This window comes from Stegostoma tigrinum, chromosome 35 (assembly GCF_030684315.1).
Source record: "Stegostoma tigrinum isolate sSteTig4 chromosome 35, sSteTig4.hap1, whole genome shotgun sequence".
NCBI lineage: Eukaryota > Metazoa > Chordata > Chondrichthyes > Orectolobiformes > Stegostomatidae > Stegostoma > Stegostoma tigrinum.
Window position 1 is genome coordinate 1,783,609 of NC_081388.1, and position 17,028 is coordinate 1,800,636.

Sequence of the window (17,028 nt, forward strand, 5' to 3'; positions counted from 1 at the left end):
ATATACTAATCCCCTCAAGTGAATTCAAAAAAAGTCAGAAGTGTGTGTGTGTGTCAGTGTGTGTGTCAAGTCCTGTTCCAGGGCTTCAGCACAAAGAAAAAAATCAAGACCAACTCTCCAATGAAACACTGACAGGATGTTGCACGGTTGGCACAGAAAAACTGAAGCCTGATCTGCTTGCAAATCATGCAATGCATTATTTCACAGCAGAATATTCAAATACTTTGACACCTTCAAATAGATCCTAAAGCCTATGTAAATATGATATTTACTGTAATTCAGTCAAGTCACAACTATGTCGCCTTCATTTTGTTGGTATTAAAAAATAGGAGACAAGGAAAATTATGAACGGAAGTATCAATTTGGCATGATGGAAAACTGATGAACGCAGAGATTTAATTTTAACATTTGTCTGCACAGGAATGTTCAGAAACTACAGCACAAAGGATGCTGTTGATATGCTTGGAAGCAGCTACTGAGCTGGTTAACAGAGCAGCTGAATAAACATCAAAGTACAGGACAAACACTTACGCACTCCCCCTTGCAGCTAACTGCAGTTTCTCCCTGTCTACAGGTCTGGGAACATTATCCACATTTAAAACAGACAAAGCCATCAAACTTACTTTGAAATTCAAGAAAGAAAAATGCAAAGTGGACAGCAGTGGATTAGAATATTGTCCTTGGTCAAACAAAAATCCAGACTAATGAACTGACAATTTTCTATTTGATGCAATATTCCTGCAGAAGGGGGGGGGGAAAAAAACCAAGTGTCTCTGATGTATTGGTGGAAACAGCTTTGTTCGTGCTGCCTACCAAACCACACTAAATGTCAACTCTCAATCAGCACTTTATCTCGAGAATTTTGCAGTTTCAGGGTGAAATTTACATTAAAACAAGCCGTTCTAAATAGAAAACAAGTTGTGGCTTCCTGTTGAGTTTTTCCTCTACACTTTTGGAACAATGACTGAATGTCAGCACACTGGGGAGTGCCTAAAAAATAATGGCCCTCTTCCATAGGAATCTTATTCCGTAATGCAAGCAGCAAGAAGCAAATGAAATAAAAAAAACTGCAGATGAAGATCTAAAACAAAAAAAAACGGCTTGTGAAACTCAGCAGATCTGGTAGCGCTTGTTGCGGGGTTGGGGGGGCTGGAGAGGAGAGAAAGAAAAAAGAAAGGGGGGAATGACAAGTCAGGCAGGGGGAAAACGACAAGTGTGGAGAGGGGAGGGGGAGTTGAAAGAACATAGAACACAAGAGTACAGCACAGTACAGGCCCTTCGGCCCACGATGTTGTGCCGTGGAATAATCCTAATCCAAAACTAAAACAACCTAACCGACATTCCCCTCAATTCACTGCTGCCCACGTGCATGTCCAGCAGTCGCTTAAATGTCACTAATGACTCTGCTTCCACGACTACCACTGGCAAAGTATTCCATGCGCTCAACTCCCTAGGTGAAGAACCTCCCTCTGACATCTCCTCTATACCTTCCTCCTAACACCTTAAAACTATGACCCCTCGTGGCAGTCAATCCTGCCCTGGGGAAAAGTCTCTGGCTATCGACTCGATCCATGCCTCTCATTACCTTGTACACCTCGATCAGGTCACCTCTCTTCTCTCTGGAGAGGAGGAGGAAAAGTCCGAGCTCAGTCAAACTCTCCTCGAAAGACAAGCCCTCCAGTCCAGGCAGCATCCTGGTAAACCTCCTTTGCACCCTCTCCAAAGCCTCCACATCTTTCCTATAATAGGGTGACCAGAACTGGACACAACATTCCAAGTGTGGTCTCACCAGGGTTTTGTAGAGCTGCAGCAAAACCTCGCAGCGCTTAAACTCAATCTCCCTGTTAATGAAAGCCAAAACACCATATGCTTTTTTAACAACCTTATGCACTTGGGTGGCAACTTTGAGGGAGCTATGCACTTGAACACCAAGATCCCGCTGTTCCTCCACACTGCCTTTAATCCTATATTCAACATTTAAGTTCAACCTTCCAAAATGCATCACCTCACATTTATCCAGGTTGAACTCCATCTGCCATTTCTCAGCCCAACTCTGTATACTGTCAATGTCTCGCTGAAGCCTGCAATTGCCCTCGATACTATCAACGGCACCTCCAACCTTTGTGTCATCAGCAAACATACTAACCCACCCCTCAACCTCCTCATCCGAGTCATTTATAAAAACTACAAAGAGCAGAGGCCCAAGAACAGAGCCCTGTGGGACACCACTCGGCACTGACCTCCAGGCAGAATACATACCATCAACAACTCTGCCTCCTGTCAGCCAACCAATTCTGAATCCAGACAGCCAAATCACCCTGTATCCCATACCTCTTGACCTTATGAATGAGCCTGCCATGGGAACCTTATCAAATGCCTTGCTGAAGTCCATGTATGCCACATCCACTGCTCGACCCTCGTCAACCTGTCTCATGACTTCCTCAAAGAACTCAATAAGATTTGTAAAGCATGACCTGCCCCTAACAAAGCCATGCTGATTCCCTTTAATCACTCTATGCTTTTCCAAATAGTCATCAATCCTAGCCCTCAGAAATTTTTCCAAAACCTTGCTGACCACAGACCTAAGACTGGCTGATCTATAATTTCCAGGGATTTTCCTATTCCCTTTCTTGAAAAGAGGAACAACATTTGTCTCCCTCCAATCTTCTGGTACGACTCCCATGGAGAGCGAGGAAGCAAAGATCTTCGCTAACAGCTTAGCAATCTCCTTTCTCACTTCCCGGAACAACTTAGGATAAATCTGGTCTGGCTCTGGGGACTTATCAATCTTAATGATTGCCAAAATTTCTAGCACATCAACTTCCTCAATCTTGATCTGTTCAAGCCTGTTTTCCTGCTCCTCAAAGTTCTCATTCGCAACAAGGTCCCTTTCCTTCATGAAAACCAAAGCAAAACACTCATTTAGGGCTTCCCCTATATGCTCAGACTCCACGCACAAGTTCCCTACGCTATCCTTGATTGACCCTACCTTCTCCCTGATCATTCTCTTATTCCTCACATATGAGCAAAATGCCTTCAGGTTCTCCCTCATCCTTCCTGCCAAGCCTTTGTCGTGCCCCCTCCTGGCCCTCCTCAGTCGACTTTTGAGCTCCTTCCGAGCAAGCCAAGTGAAGTTTCTGCAGTTGCGAATTTAACCTTAGGTTGGATTTGCCATCATCTAGAATTAGTACTCTCTGGTTTTCAGAATTCTTTCATCAATGGTGCATTTTCTTGCGATCTGCTCTGCCAGACCCCTCATAATAATCTCCAAGGCAAGCTAGCCCACTTCTCCAGTTGATCCACATAATGAAGAATTATTCTTGTCAATCTTTTCTGCATTCTCCCTAAACTTTGGCTTCACATTTATCCTGAAGTGCACTGCCCAGATTTGGACACAATACTCCAGTGGAGCCTGAAACAGTATTTTCTAGACAACTAACTTTTATTTTCATACCTCAACACAACTTCCCCACACAGGAGCATTTAAACTCATTCCACTAACCTCACCATCACCTAACTCTTAGGAGGTCCTAGTTTATGATGAAATTCTAAAAATAAAACACATCTTTCATCGACAGTCCTATATTTTAAACAAGGCTGGCACTCTTCCCACACACTGACGAACAATTCTCCCTACCTAATTGCATACGAGAGGGATCTGTAGAAAAAGACGACACCAGACGCATTTGATGTAAATAGTTTCCTTTTTTAAAAAGGCACGAAATGCATTCCAGTTACTTATGTAATGACACTAGTTCATACTGCGTAGCTTTCAGGTGAAACCCAAAACAAGTACAAATTGGTTGACAACTCGGAGGTGAAATAAACCTGACTCTTTCGTCTCTGAAAGTAACCTAATTGAACTGCTGGGATTGGAGACAAGGGTCATGGGACACAGACAGGATGAGCGGAATTGAGAATGCAACCACAGCAGCCATGATCTTGCCTAATGGCTGAACAAGCTTAAATGGCTTACTCCAACTTTATTCCAACACAGTGGAGGAAACAGTATAGTGAGGTCTGATAATAATACTGTAATAATAGCACATATACTGTTTTTAATGCTTAATGCCACTTTCTCCCTCAAATCATTATTCTCTCCACTTCAAAAGCCCTCTGCCCTATTCAATATTTTCTATCCCCAAATCAATAGCTCTCTTCCTCACTGATGACCCTCTCCAATCTTACTCACACCCAATGACTGTCAACAAGCCCAAGTTACTCAAACAAAACAGCACATTGCATTTAATGGGGTTCGTAAATGCAAGTTTCCACTATAAGCTTGATTTTGATTCTGAATATTATCCTCTGAGGGAATGCCCAAGACCTAATGGAATGGACACAGTAACTCAGCTAATTGGGTCTGAATTGGCTGTATAAATCTGGAGAGCTAGTAATCAGTGGGTTGAGAGTTTTGAGAAGTGTGGCTCACTGAAATAAAACTTGCCAAGTGTGAAGTTGAATTCTGTATAATTTTCTTTGATTCGAAGAATATTGTTGAATTAAAATTATAAAATGGTAACCCATCCTTTCTGAGAATTCGCCCCTTAACAAGTCTAGATACAGGATGCAGGCAACACTATAAAAAACAAGGGCTGTACCCAATAGAATTGAGGAAACAAATACTATCGATATTAGAGAAGCAAGGAAATTGAGATTGACAGGAAACCAGTAAATCACAAATGCTCAGGGTGCAATTAGCTGATGTTTTGGGTGCAATTCAAAGTACCACTATGCCATGAGCTGGCCAAATTTAATAAATGTTCAAAAATCAAACATGAAGGAGCATTGCAATGACCACAAATTGGTGGCAACTAATACATTCAATGGGTTGAAGAGTCTTTTAGTTGTACAGTATTTGACAGTGGGTGCATCTCTCTCATTCATGGAACAAAATGACTAAAATGCTACCTTGATTCTGAGTAAAGAAAGATCAGACAAAGTTAAACAATGAGAATTTGACCAGTTTCAGCTTTGGGGATAATATCACAATAAAGTTTTTGCAAAGAGTGGTTATTGCTTCTACAATAGCTTGACTCCACCATTTTATTGGCATTGATATAGCATCCAGTGAAATAATATTGTTATGAAGTAGACCATCGATTAATGAAGAAAGCACAGATGAAACCGGATGTGGAAAATGGATTTGCAATTTATACAATATAGTGTCCTGACTGCATACTTTTAAAGGAACATCAACTCAGGAAATTAATGTAGCATTATTGACATCGGGGTAGAAATTTAGAAAACGAGTTCATTGCGTCAAAGTTATGATAAAATGTTTTCAGTCACCTTTTTCGTAAACAATGTAGAGATTATGAGCTTACCAAACTCTCAGAAAAGCGAAAAGCTAGACGTGAAATTTCTAAGAAATAAATATCAAAAGACACCACAGGCTAGAGCAAATCTGACTCCTGGTTATCGACCATTTTGCTAAGGGAAGAAGATTCTTCCTATCCACCGACACACTCTCAATATTCTTACAGCTCAATTTAAGTTTCCCCTCTGTCTTCTGGTTTCAAAGAAAATCTCAGCCTATCCAACTGAGATAGACAATGACCTTATGGTATTGTTGCTGTGCTGTTAACTCAGAGACACAAGTAATGTTCGGAGGGCCCAGGTTCAAATGCTGCCATGGCTGATGGTAGAATTTGAATCCAATAAAAATCTGGAATTAAAAAATTCACAAATCCATGTTGATTGCTGGAAAATCCATGTGGTTCATTCATACCCTTTAGGAATAGAAACTGCCACTTTACCTGGTCTGGAAGCTATGTGACTCTAGACCCACAGCAATGTGGTTGGCTCTCAATTGCCCTCTGGGCAATTAGAGACAGGATATAGGGAATGTCCTGGCAGCAATGCCCACACCCATGAATGAATAAAACAACTTCCCTTGGCCAAAATTCTTCAATTCTTTGAACATCTATATTCATTTTAGCATAATAACATCCTTCCTACAACGCAGGGACCAGAACTGAACACTGTTCATAACTTGTGGCCTCACTAGTATTTTATACATTTCAAACTTAACCACTGTTTCATGTTGCAACTGATAGAAAATTTCTCTACATTCCTCTAATCCGCTTCGACCTATCCCGTGTCCTTCAGGGGTCTGCAGATATGCAATCTAAGTGCTGTTTTGTTTCTCTACAGTTCACAGTAGTCAACCAGCTGTAGCCATTGTGGCTTCCTCTACATTGAGGAAACCAAGCAGAGGTTTGGGGACAGCTTTGCAGAACACCTACGCTCGGTTCGCAATAAACAACTGCACCTCCCAGTCGTGAAACATTTTAACTCCCCCTCCCATTCCTTAGACGACATGTCCATCCTAGGCCTCCTGCAGTGCCATAATGATGCCACATGAAGGATGCAGGAACAGCAACTCATATTCCACTTGGGAACCCTGCAGCCCAATGGTATCAACATGGATTTCACAAGGTTCAAAATCTCTCCTCCCCCACCACTGCATCCCAAAACCAGCCCAACTCATCCCCACCTTCCTAACCGGTCCTTCCTCTCACCTATCCCCTCCTCCCACTTCAAGCCACACCTCCATTTCCTACCCACTAACCTCATCCCGCCCCCTCGGCCTGCCCAGCTGCCCCGGGCTGACCTATCCCCTCCCTACCTATACTCTCCTCTCCACCTATCTTCTCCACTGTCTATCTTCGGTCCGCGTACTCCCTCTCCCTATTTATTTCAGAATCCTCTCCCCATCCCCCTTTTCTGATGAAGGGTCGAGGCCCAAAATGTCAGCTTTTGTGCTCCTAAGATGCTACTTGGCCTGTGTTCATCCAGCCCCACACTTGGTTATCTCAGATTCTCCAGCATCTGCAGTTCCCATTATCTCTGATCTGTACCTTGTTGTCTGGATTGAATTCTATTCACCATTTCTGCTTGCCTAACTAGTCCAGTAAGGAAGGAAGGATCCCTACCACAAAACAACCTTCTAATCAGACAAATGCATGTCTATCATTAGCTTATCCCTCCCGACACCAAGCCAAATTTGACTGCAACAAGTCATTTTCCATGTAATCTCATGAACTCTTACTTTTCTGGTCACGTTGACTCCACAAAATGGTGAGAACTGTCAACACTATTTACAACAGCCTGAAATTTAGTTAGCATTCTTTTTAAAGCATGGATTTAGCAATACAACATGCATTGTCTCATGATCACACATTGATTTATGACAGTTCTTGTAAAAACCATCTCTAATTCTTACAGCATCAAAATAGGCTATACAAAACCATCAGCACATTCTCCCACTTTAATGTTTGATTCTGTTAACTTGTCCATGAAAATGCAACAATTCAGTAATTTTCCCTGTTCTGGTTACACCTAAGAGAAAATCTTCAATTTCTCCCAAATTCAATGTAGGTAAGTTAATTGCACTGCATGACCAAATTGAGCTGAATTGCAGAATGACTATTGCTCATGAAGCTTTTCAGTCAACTGACATTTCACATATATGGAAGGCTTGTTTTATCTCCTGTCATTAGAAAATAGATGGCTTTTAATTTTTATACAGTATCTTTGGGTCCCCATCCTTGCAGAATATTACAGCAGAGTTTGCAGGTCAGACCTGCTCCGTGAGCTTTCTTGCTCGAAGCAGCTTAAGGAATTTCTGAAGGACGCTTTCAGGACTTTTCCTGAAACTGATTACCTGTTATTTCTTGCTTTTTGCATTCAAAGCAGACTTTTGTTTCTCTGAGCCAGGATGCTTTGTGAACTGTCACTTCAGTTTTGCCTATTTTTCTGCTGTATGAGAAGTCTTTAAGTGACACTTGAAATTAGCCTCTGAGCTTCATAAATCTAATGTGAAATTACAGTTATCCTTCTTATTTTTTGATTCTCACTCCTGGACTCAGTGTTACCCATACTTTCAGGAGAAACACTTACATTGTCCTTAATTCTGAAAAGTAAAAAGGGCTAGAAGCAAACAAACAGGACAGATAGTATCTGTGAAGAGTACAAAACAAAGCACTCCATTTTGGTGATAGCTCTTCTGCTCAGCCAAGACAGTGTTGCTTCCTGGGTGCCAGGGTCAAGGCTGTCTCGAAACAGCTGCAGAATGTTCTCAAGGGTGAGGATGAGCAGCCAGAGGTCATTGGCACAAATGACACCAGTAAAACTTGGGATGAGTGCTGCACAGACTTAGAGAAAATTATAAAAAAAGAGTTCAAAACCTTGACGGTAATCATCTCAGGGTTACTTCCGGTGCCCTTTACTAATGAGAGTAAGAACAGGAGGGTACGGCAGATGAATGCGTGGCGAAAGGATTGGTTCAGGAGGCAGCAATTCAGATTCCTGGATCGTTGGAATCTTGTTCTGGCACAGAGGTGACCAGTTCAAGACGAATGGGTTGCACTGGAACTAGAAAGGTGCCAATATCCTCGTGGACATATTTGCTAGTGCTGCAAAGGAGGGCTTAAACTAGATTGGCAGGGGGTGGGTCAACAGCAGGGTGGCAAGTGAGAGGCTGGAAGGAGACACAGTAATTAGAAATAGCAAGTTGAAGTGACAGGTCTGGTGGGAACAGAGAGCAACAAATGCCTCTTGGATTAAACTGCATCTATTTCAATGCAAGCGGACTGACAAGTAAGGATGAAGAACTCAGGGCATGGATAGGTACGTGGGGCTGGGATATTATTACAGAAGCATGGCTAAGGGAGATAAAGGACTGGCAGCTTAACATACCAGGGTACAGGTGTTTTAGGTGGGACGCAAGTACAAGCAAGGTGGCAGGGTGGGGGGGGGGGGGGGGGTGGTGAGAGGAGGGGGGAGTTGCATTTTTGATTAAGGAGTATCACAGCAGTTGTCAGAAATGAAATAACTGAGGGATCATCCAGTGAGACTTGGTGGGTACAGCGAAGAAATAAGAAGATGGTGATGTTATTGGGGTTGTACCATAGGTCCCCAAATAGTCAATGGGAATTAGAGGAACAGGGTGAGGTGGCACAGTGGTTAGGACTGCTGCCTCACAGCGCCATGGACCCAGGTTCAATTCCACCCTCGGGCGACTGCGTGTGGAGTTTGCACATTCTCCCCACATGTCTGCTTGGGTTTCCTTCAGGTGCTCTGGATTCCTCCCACTACCCAAAGACGTGCAGGTCAGGTGGACTGGCTATAATAAATTGCCCATTGTGTTCAGGGTTGAGTAGCTCAGGTGGGTTGTAAGGTCTGGGTGGGATGCTCCAAGGGTTGGTGTGGACTTGTTCGGCCTGTTTCCACGCTATAGGGATTCTATGGGAGACTGGGGAAACTAGCAGGAGCAACAGGGTGTTTTTAGTGGGGTATTTTAAATTTTCCTGACACAGGCAGTGACTGCCAGTGTTAAGGGCTTGGTCGGGATAGAATTTGTTACGAGTTCAGGAAAGTTTCCTCAAGCCGTATACAGTAGGTCCTACTCACGAAGGAGCAAAACCCGCCTACCCTAGGGGAAATAGGGCAGGATGGGTGATGGAGGTGACAGTGCAGGAGCACTTTGGGACTGGTGACCACAGTCTTATTAATTTCAAAATAGTTACGGAGAAGGACAAAACTGGTCCACAGGTTCAAGTTCTAAATTGGGGCAAGGCGCGTTTTGATGGAACTTGACAAGCTTGCAGCGGCTGACTGGAGTTGTCTGTTTGCAGGCAAAGGGAGCTCTGGCATGTGTGAGGTCTTTAAAAAAGTGCGATAGCAAGAACTGCAGTCGCTGGCGTCACAGTCAGAGTGTTGAGCTGGAGGAACACAGCAGGTCAGGTAGCACAGGAACAGGCAAGTCGATGTTTTGGGTCGGGATCCTTTATAAGAATTGATGAAGGATCCCGACCAGAAACATTGATTTTCCTGTTCCTCTGTTGCCGGACCTGCTGTGTTCGTCCAGTCCCACAGTGACTCAGGTTCACTGTCGAAATGTTCCTGTGAGGGTGAAGGACAGATAGGCAAGACAGTGAAGGTGGCTTTTGGCACAGACAGAGTTCTTTGAAGTTGTGTGGCAGGATGTTGGTGAGGCTGCAGTTGGAATGGAATGCTTTGTTTTGTACTCTTCATAGATGCTATCTGACCTGTTTGTTTGTTTCTAGCCCTTTTTACTTTTTGTTGTCCTTAATTCTATGTAAGTATTTCACCTGAAAGTATGGGTAAAACCGAGTCCAGGACTGAGAATCAAAAAAAAAAGGATGTCTAATTTCATATGTTAGATTTATGAAGCACAGAGGCTAATTTCAAGTATGATTTAAAGACTTCCCACACAGCAGAAAAATAGGCAAAGCTGAAGTGACAATAAAATGTGAGGCTGGATGAACACAGCAGGCTCAGCAGCATTTCAGGAGCACAAAAGCTGACGTTTCGGGCCTAGACCCTTCATCAGAGAGGGAGATGGGGTGAGGGTTCTGGAATAAATAGGGAGAGGGGGAGGCGGACCGAAGATGGAGAGAAAAGATGATAGGTGGAGAGGAGAGTATAGGTGGGGAGGTAGGGAGGGGATAGGTCAGTCCAGGGAAGGTCAAGGAGGTGGGATGAGGTTAGTAGGTCGGAGATGGAGGTGTGGCTTGGGGTGGGAGGAAGGGATGGGTGAGAGGAAGAACAGGTTAGGGAGGCAGAGACAGGTTGGACTGGTTTTGGGATGCAGTGGGTGGAGGGGAAGAGCTGGGCTGGTTTTGGGATGCGGTGGGGGAAGGGGAGATTTTGAAGCTGGTGAAGTCCACATTGATACCATTGGGCTGCAGGGTTCCCAAGCGGAATATGAGTTGCTGTTCCTGCAGCCTTCGGGTGGCATCATTGTGGCACTGCAGGAGGCCCATGATGGACATGTCATCTAAAGAATGGGAGGGGGAGTGGAAATGGTTTGCGACTGGGAGGTGCAGTTGTTTATTGCGAACCGAGCGGACGTGTTCTGCAAAGCGGTCCCCAAGCCTCCGCTTGGTTTCCCCAATGTAGAGTAAGCCACACCGGGTACAGTGGATGCAGTATACCACATTGGCAGATGTGCAGGTGAACCTCTGCTTAATGTGGAAAGTCATCTTGGGGCCTGGGATAGGGGTGAGGGAGGTGGTGTGGGGGCAAGTGTAGCATTTCATGCGGTTGCAGGGGAATCTGCCGGGTGTGGTGGGGTTGGAGGGCAGTGTGGAGCGAACAAGGGAGTCACTGAGAGAGTGGTTCCCTGGCCCTCAACACCTCATTTTCACCATGGACGTCCAGTCCCTATACACCTGTATTCCGCATGCAGATGGCCTCAAGGCGCTCCGCTTCTTCCTGTCCCGCAGGCCCGACCAGTCCCCCTCCACTGACACCCTCATCCGCCTAGCCGAACTCGTCCTCACCCTCAACAACTTCTCTTTCGATTCCTCCCACTTCCTACAGACTAAGGGGGTGGCCATGGGTACCCGCATGGGTCCCAACTATGCCTGCCTCTTTGTAGGTCACATCGAACAGTCCCTCTTCCGCACCTACACAAGCCCCAAACCCCACCTCTTCCTCCATTACATTGATGACTGTATCGGCGCCGCCTCTTGCTCCCCAGAGGAGCTCGAACAGTTCATCCACTTCACCAACACCTTCCACCCCAACCTTCAGTTCACCTGGGCCAACTCCAGCACATCCCTCACCTTCCTGGACCCCTCAGTCTCCATCTCGGGCAACCAGCTTGTAACTGATGTCCATTTCAAGCCCACCGACTCCCACAGCTACCTAGAATACACCTCCTCCCACCCACCCTCCTGCAAAAATTCCATTCCCTATTCCCAATTCCTCCGCCTCGGCGTCATCTGGTCCCATGATGAGGCATTCCACTCCCACACATCCCAGATGTCCAAGTTCTTCAAGGACCGAAACCTTCCCCCCACAGTGGTCGAGAACGCCCTTGACCGCGTCTCCCGCATTTCCCGCAACACATCCCTCACGCCCTGTCCCCGCAACAATCGCCCAAAGCGGATCCCCCTCGTTCTCACACACCACCCCACCAACCTCCAGATACAACGCATCATCCTCCGACACTTCCGCCATCTACAATCCCACCCCACCACCCAAGACATTGTTCCATCCCCACCCCGTCTGCTTTCGGGACAGACCACTCTCTCCGTGACTCCCTTGTTCGCTCCACACTGCCCTCCAACCCCACCACACCCAGCACCCTCCCCTGCAACCGCAGGAAACGCTACACTTGCCCCCACACCTCCTCCCTCACCCCTATCCCAGGCCCCAAGATGACTTTCCACATTAAGCAGAGGTTCAACTGCACATCTGCCAACGTGGTATACTGCATCCACTGTACCCGGTGTGGCTTACTCTACATTGGGGAAACCAAGCGGAGGCTTGGGGACCGCTTTGCAGAACACCTCCGCTCGGTTCGCAATAAACAACTGTACCTCCCAGTCGCAAACCATTTCCACTCCCACTCCCATTCTGTAGATGACATGTCCATCATGGGCCTCCTGCAGTGCCACAATGATGCCACCCGAAGGTTGCAGGAACAGCAACTCATATTCCACTTGGGAACCCTGCAGCCCAATGGTATCAATGTGGACTTCACCAGCTTCAAAATCTCTATGCCTCCCTAACCTGTTCTTCCTCTCACCCATCTCTTCCTCCCACCCCAAGCCGCACCTCCATTTCCTACGTACTAACCTCATCCTACCTCCTTGACCTGTCCATCTTCCCTGGACTGACCTATCCCCTCCCTACCTCCCCACCTATACTCTCCTCTCCACCTATCTTCTTTTCTCTCCATCTTCGGTCCGCCTCCCCCTCTCTCCCTATTTATTCCAGAACCCTCACCCCATCCCCCTCTCTGAAGATGGATCTAGGCCCGAAACGTCAGCTTTTGTGCTCCTGAGATGCTGCTGGGCCTGCTGTGTTCATCCAGCCTCACATTTTATTATCTTGGATTCTCCAGCATCTGCATTTCCCATTAAAACTGAAGTGACAGTTCACAAAGCATCCTGGCTGAGAGAAATAAAAGTCTGCTTTGAATTCAAAAAGCAAGAAATAACAGGTAATCAGTTTCAGGAAAAGTCCTTCCTCATCTGTTTTAGATGAGCATCCTTCAGAAATTCCTTAAGCTGCTTCGAGCAAGAAAGCCCGTGGAGAGGGTATGACACTGCAATCTGCTGTAATATTCTGCTATATCCCGCTATTTTGTCTTTGTTCGTGGTTTACAATCACTGTGTCTGAGGAAGGTACAAAAATAGGTTTAGAAGACAAGTGGTGAGAATGGCAGACATCTATGGAAAGATACAGACAGATTAGATTAGATTCCCTTCGGCATGGAAACAGGCCCTTCGGCCGAACAAGTCCACACCGCCCATTGCAGCATCCCACCCAGACCCATCCCCCTATAACCTACACACGTCTGAACACTACGGGCAATTTAGCATGGCCGATCCACCTAGCCTGCACATCTTTGGGCTGTGGGAGGAAACCGGAGCACCTGGAGGAAACCCAAAGAGACACGGGGAGAATGTGCAAACTCCGCGTAGACAGTTACCCGAGGCTGCAATTGAACCCAGGTCCCTGGAGCTGTGAGGCTGCAATGCTAACCACTGAGCCACCATGCCACCCTGACAGGTTAAGCAAGCAGACATAAACTTGGCAGATGGAATATTATGCAGGGAATGTGAGAGGTTATGCACTGGGCATGAAGAATAGAAGTACTGAGTGTTTATTCAAAAGGATTAAAGACTGCAGAAAGTTTCACCATAGGGGTTGAAGGGTCTTCATGAATAAGTGAAGTAGTTAGTTTGGGTAACAGGTTAAGCAAATGGACTGTTCCCTTTAAGAGGAGAATAAAGTATAGGTAAAACAAAATTATAGGAAAATAGGGAAGTTTTCCTAAAGTTACACAAGGCACTAATTAGACCGCACTGGAATACCGTGAACAACTTTGACTACCTTATCCAAGGAAAGACATTCTGGCAGTTTCCAGAAAGCTCACAAATTGAGGTCAGCTATGGATGGACCATTTTCTAGGTTGGACTTGTACACACTGAAGTTTAGGGGAAAAGCATGCACGATTCTTAAGAGTTGACAAGTTTGATAGAAAGGTTGTTTCTCCTTAAGTGAGCGTCTTGGACCAGAGGGCATAATCTCAGAGTAAGGGACGGCTCACTTAAAACAGATGAGGACGACTTTCCTGTGACAGTAAAGATCATATGGAATTCTTTATCACAGGAGGATTCAGAGGCTGGGTTATTAAGAATATTGAAGGCTGAGATAGAAAGATTTCTTATCATTAAGAGAATCAAGGGTTATGAGGTAAAGGCAAAGTGAAGTTGAGAATTATCAGATCAACTACGGCCAAACGGTACTGTAGAGTTGATGGGCTGAATGACTTACTTCTGCTGCTACATCTTATGGCCATGTGAGTATGGGTCATGCCTATTCTTCATGCACATGGGCAGTAGGTACTTACTGGATTGATTCCGTGTGGAGATCACTTCAGTCGTCAGTTGCACATTTAAATTTTTCCAGGGGACCACTGTGGCATGTGATATGGTGCTCTTGGGAGTGCTAGGTAGTTCCTAAAATAATTTAACGCACAAACCAGCAAATATGATGTTAATGACTACACTTATGCTGGTTACCCCAAGGGTCCTCACAGACTCTATTTGAGATTTGTCGATAGTATCAATCGTTACCCAACGTTCCTGCATCAAACAGAAATCCTAAAGCAAAATCACACCCCAGTCTCAAGAGTTACTTGTACATAAACAATAGAAAAGAGACCGTCTTCTTTTTCTTATACACTTTAATCTACTTAAATGTTCTGCTTTGTTGTGTTACCCACAATATTTTAAAATCCCGTGGTTAATGCAGCATGCTCCATAATACTAAATCTGTTGACTCAGTTAATAAATGTACTTGATTTAGCTTAATGTATTAGGTGGTTGAGCATGTGACACTGAGCAACCAGACCTAATTATTACTCAAAACAGTGTAAAAAGACAAAATGTTTTGACAAAATGCCTTTTTTTTTAGCCCTATACTCAGGTTTTGTACTACCAAATGACTACAAGTTCAATTAATAAGCAAAATTTTAGCTTTAGGCTACCTGTTCATCTTATGTTCTGCCTTATGGTTCTTAATGTTATAATTTGTTGTGCATTCCTTCTTAAATTCAACAGTATTTCTTTGTAATTCAATTTTGGCAGTTTGCATTTTTTGGTGCCAATTAACTCATGACACTAAAAAATGCCTTTATCATATAGTGGGAAAAGTCAGAGCTAGGAGTAGGAAGTGACCATTTGGGTGATTAACCCTGCTCTGCTATTCAATCAGATCATGGCTCATCAGTTTGTTTCCTTAGCTCACTTTTTCTACCTGTACTCTCCTAACCCTTAACTTTTTGTTCATTGACCAATCTGTCAAGCTCAGCTTTGAAGACATTCAATGGCACAGCCTCTGGTGGTTGCTGGAGAAAAGAATTCTAAACATTAAACAGCCCCTGAAAGGAAGAAACTCCTCCTCACCGATGTTCAACAGGAATTTTTTTTTTTAAAAATGACCCCCATTTCTACATTACTTCACAAACGGAAACATCCTCTCAAAACCTACACTGTCAGGACGCCTGAGAATCATGCTTCAATATGAAATAGCGAGTTTTGAGAAGATTTGTAGCTCTGGTTGAGGTTCTGGATGCGAGTTTGCTCACTGAGCTGGAAGGTTATTTATCAGATGTTTTGTCACCATTCTAGGTAACATCATCAGTAAGCCTCCGAAGCGCTGGTGTTATGCCCCGCTTTCTATTTGTCTGTTTAGGTTTCCTTAGGTTGGTGATGTCACTTCCTGTCCCCCCCCCCCTTCTATTTGTCTGTTTAGGTTTCCTTAGGTTGGTGATGTCACTTCCTGTCCCCCCCCCCCAACCCACGAGGATGGTAGATTGGCTCCAAATCAAATGTGTTTGTTGATGGAGTTCCGGTTGGAATGCCATGCTTCTAGAAATTCTCGTGCGTGTCTCTGTTTGGCTTGTCCTAGGATGGATGTGTTGTCCCAATCAAAGTGGTGTCCTTCCTAATCTGTGTGTAAGGATACGAGTGATAGTGGGTCATGTGGTTTTGTGGCTAGTTGATGTTCGCGTATCCTGGTGGCTAGCTTTCTGCCTGTTTGTCCAATGTAGTATCAGAGATAATGGGAACTGCAGATGCTGGAGATTCCAAGATAATAAAATGTGAGGCTGGATGAACACAGCAGGCCAAGCAGCATCTCAGGAGCACAAAAGCTGACGTTTCGGGCCTAGACCCTTCATCAGAGAGGGGGATGGGGGGAGGGAACTGGAATAAATAGGGAGAGAGGGGGAGGCGGACCGAAGATGGAGAGTAAAGAAGATAGGTGGAGAGGGTGTAGGTGGGGAGGTAGGGAGGGGATAGGTCAGTCCAGGGAAGACGGACAGGTCAAGGAGGTGGGATGAGGTTAGTAGGTAGCTGGGGGTGCGGCTTGGGGTGGGAGGAAGGGATGGGTGAGAGGAAGAACCGGTTAGGGAGGCAGAGACAGGTTGGACTGGTTTTGGGATGCAGTGGGTGGGGGGGAAGAGCTGGGCTGGTTGTGTGGTGCAGTGGGGGGAGGGGATGAACTGGGCTAGCAACTCATATTCCGCCTGGGAACCCTGCAGCCATATGGTATCAATGTGGACTTCACCAGTTTCAAAATCTCCCCTTCCCCCACACCAGCCCAGTTCATCCCCTCCCCCCACTGCACCACACAACCAGCCCAGCTCTTCCGCCCCACCCACTGCATCCCAAAACCAGTCCAACCTGTCTCTGCCTCCCTAACCGGTTCTTCCTCTCACCCATCCCTTCCTCCCACCCCAAGCCGCACCCCCAGCTACCTACTAACCTCATCCCACCTCCTTGACCTGTCCGTCTTCCCTGGACTGACCTATCCCCTCCCTACCTCCCCACCTACACCCTCTCCACCTATCTTCTTTACTCTCCATCTTCGGTCCGCCTCCCCCTCTCTCCCTATTTATTCCAGTTCCCTCCCCCCATCCCCCTCTCTGATGAAGGGTCTAGGCCCGAAACGTCAGCTTTTGTGCTCCTGAGATGC

At 45.5% G+C, this 17,028-nt stretch overlaps 1 protein-coding gene across 7 annotated transcripts in view; it reads right to left on the reverse strand.

The window, feature by feature from the left end:
• Positions 1–17,028, reverse strand: part of LOC125447489 (EVI5-like protein) — a 291,619-nt gene that overhangs the window by 258,140 nt on the left and 16,451 nt on the right. The gene's annotated exons all lie outside the window — the stretch shown is intronic.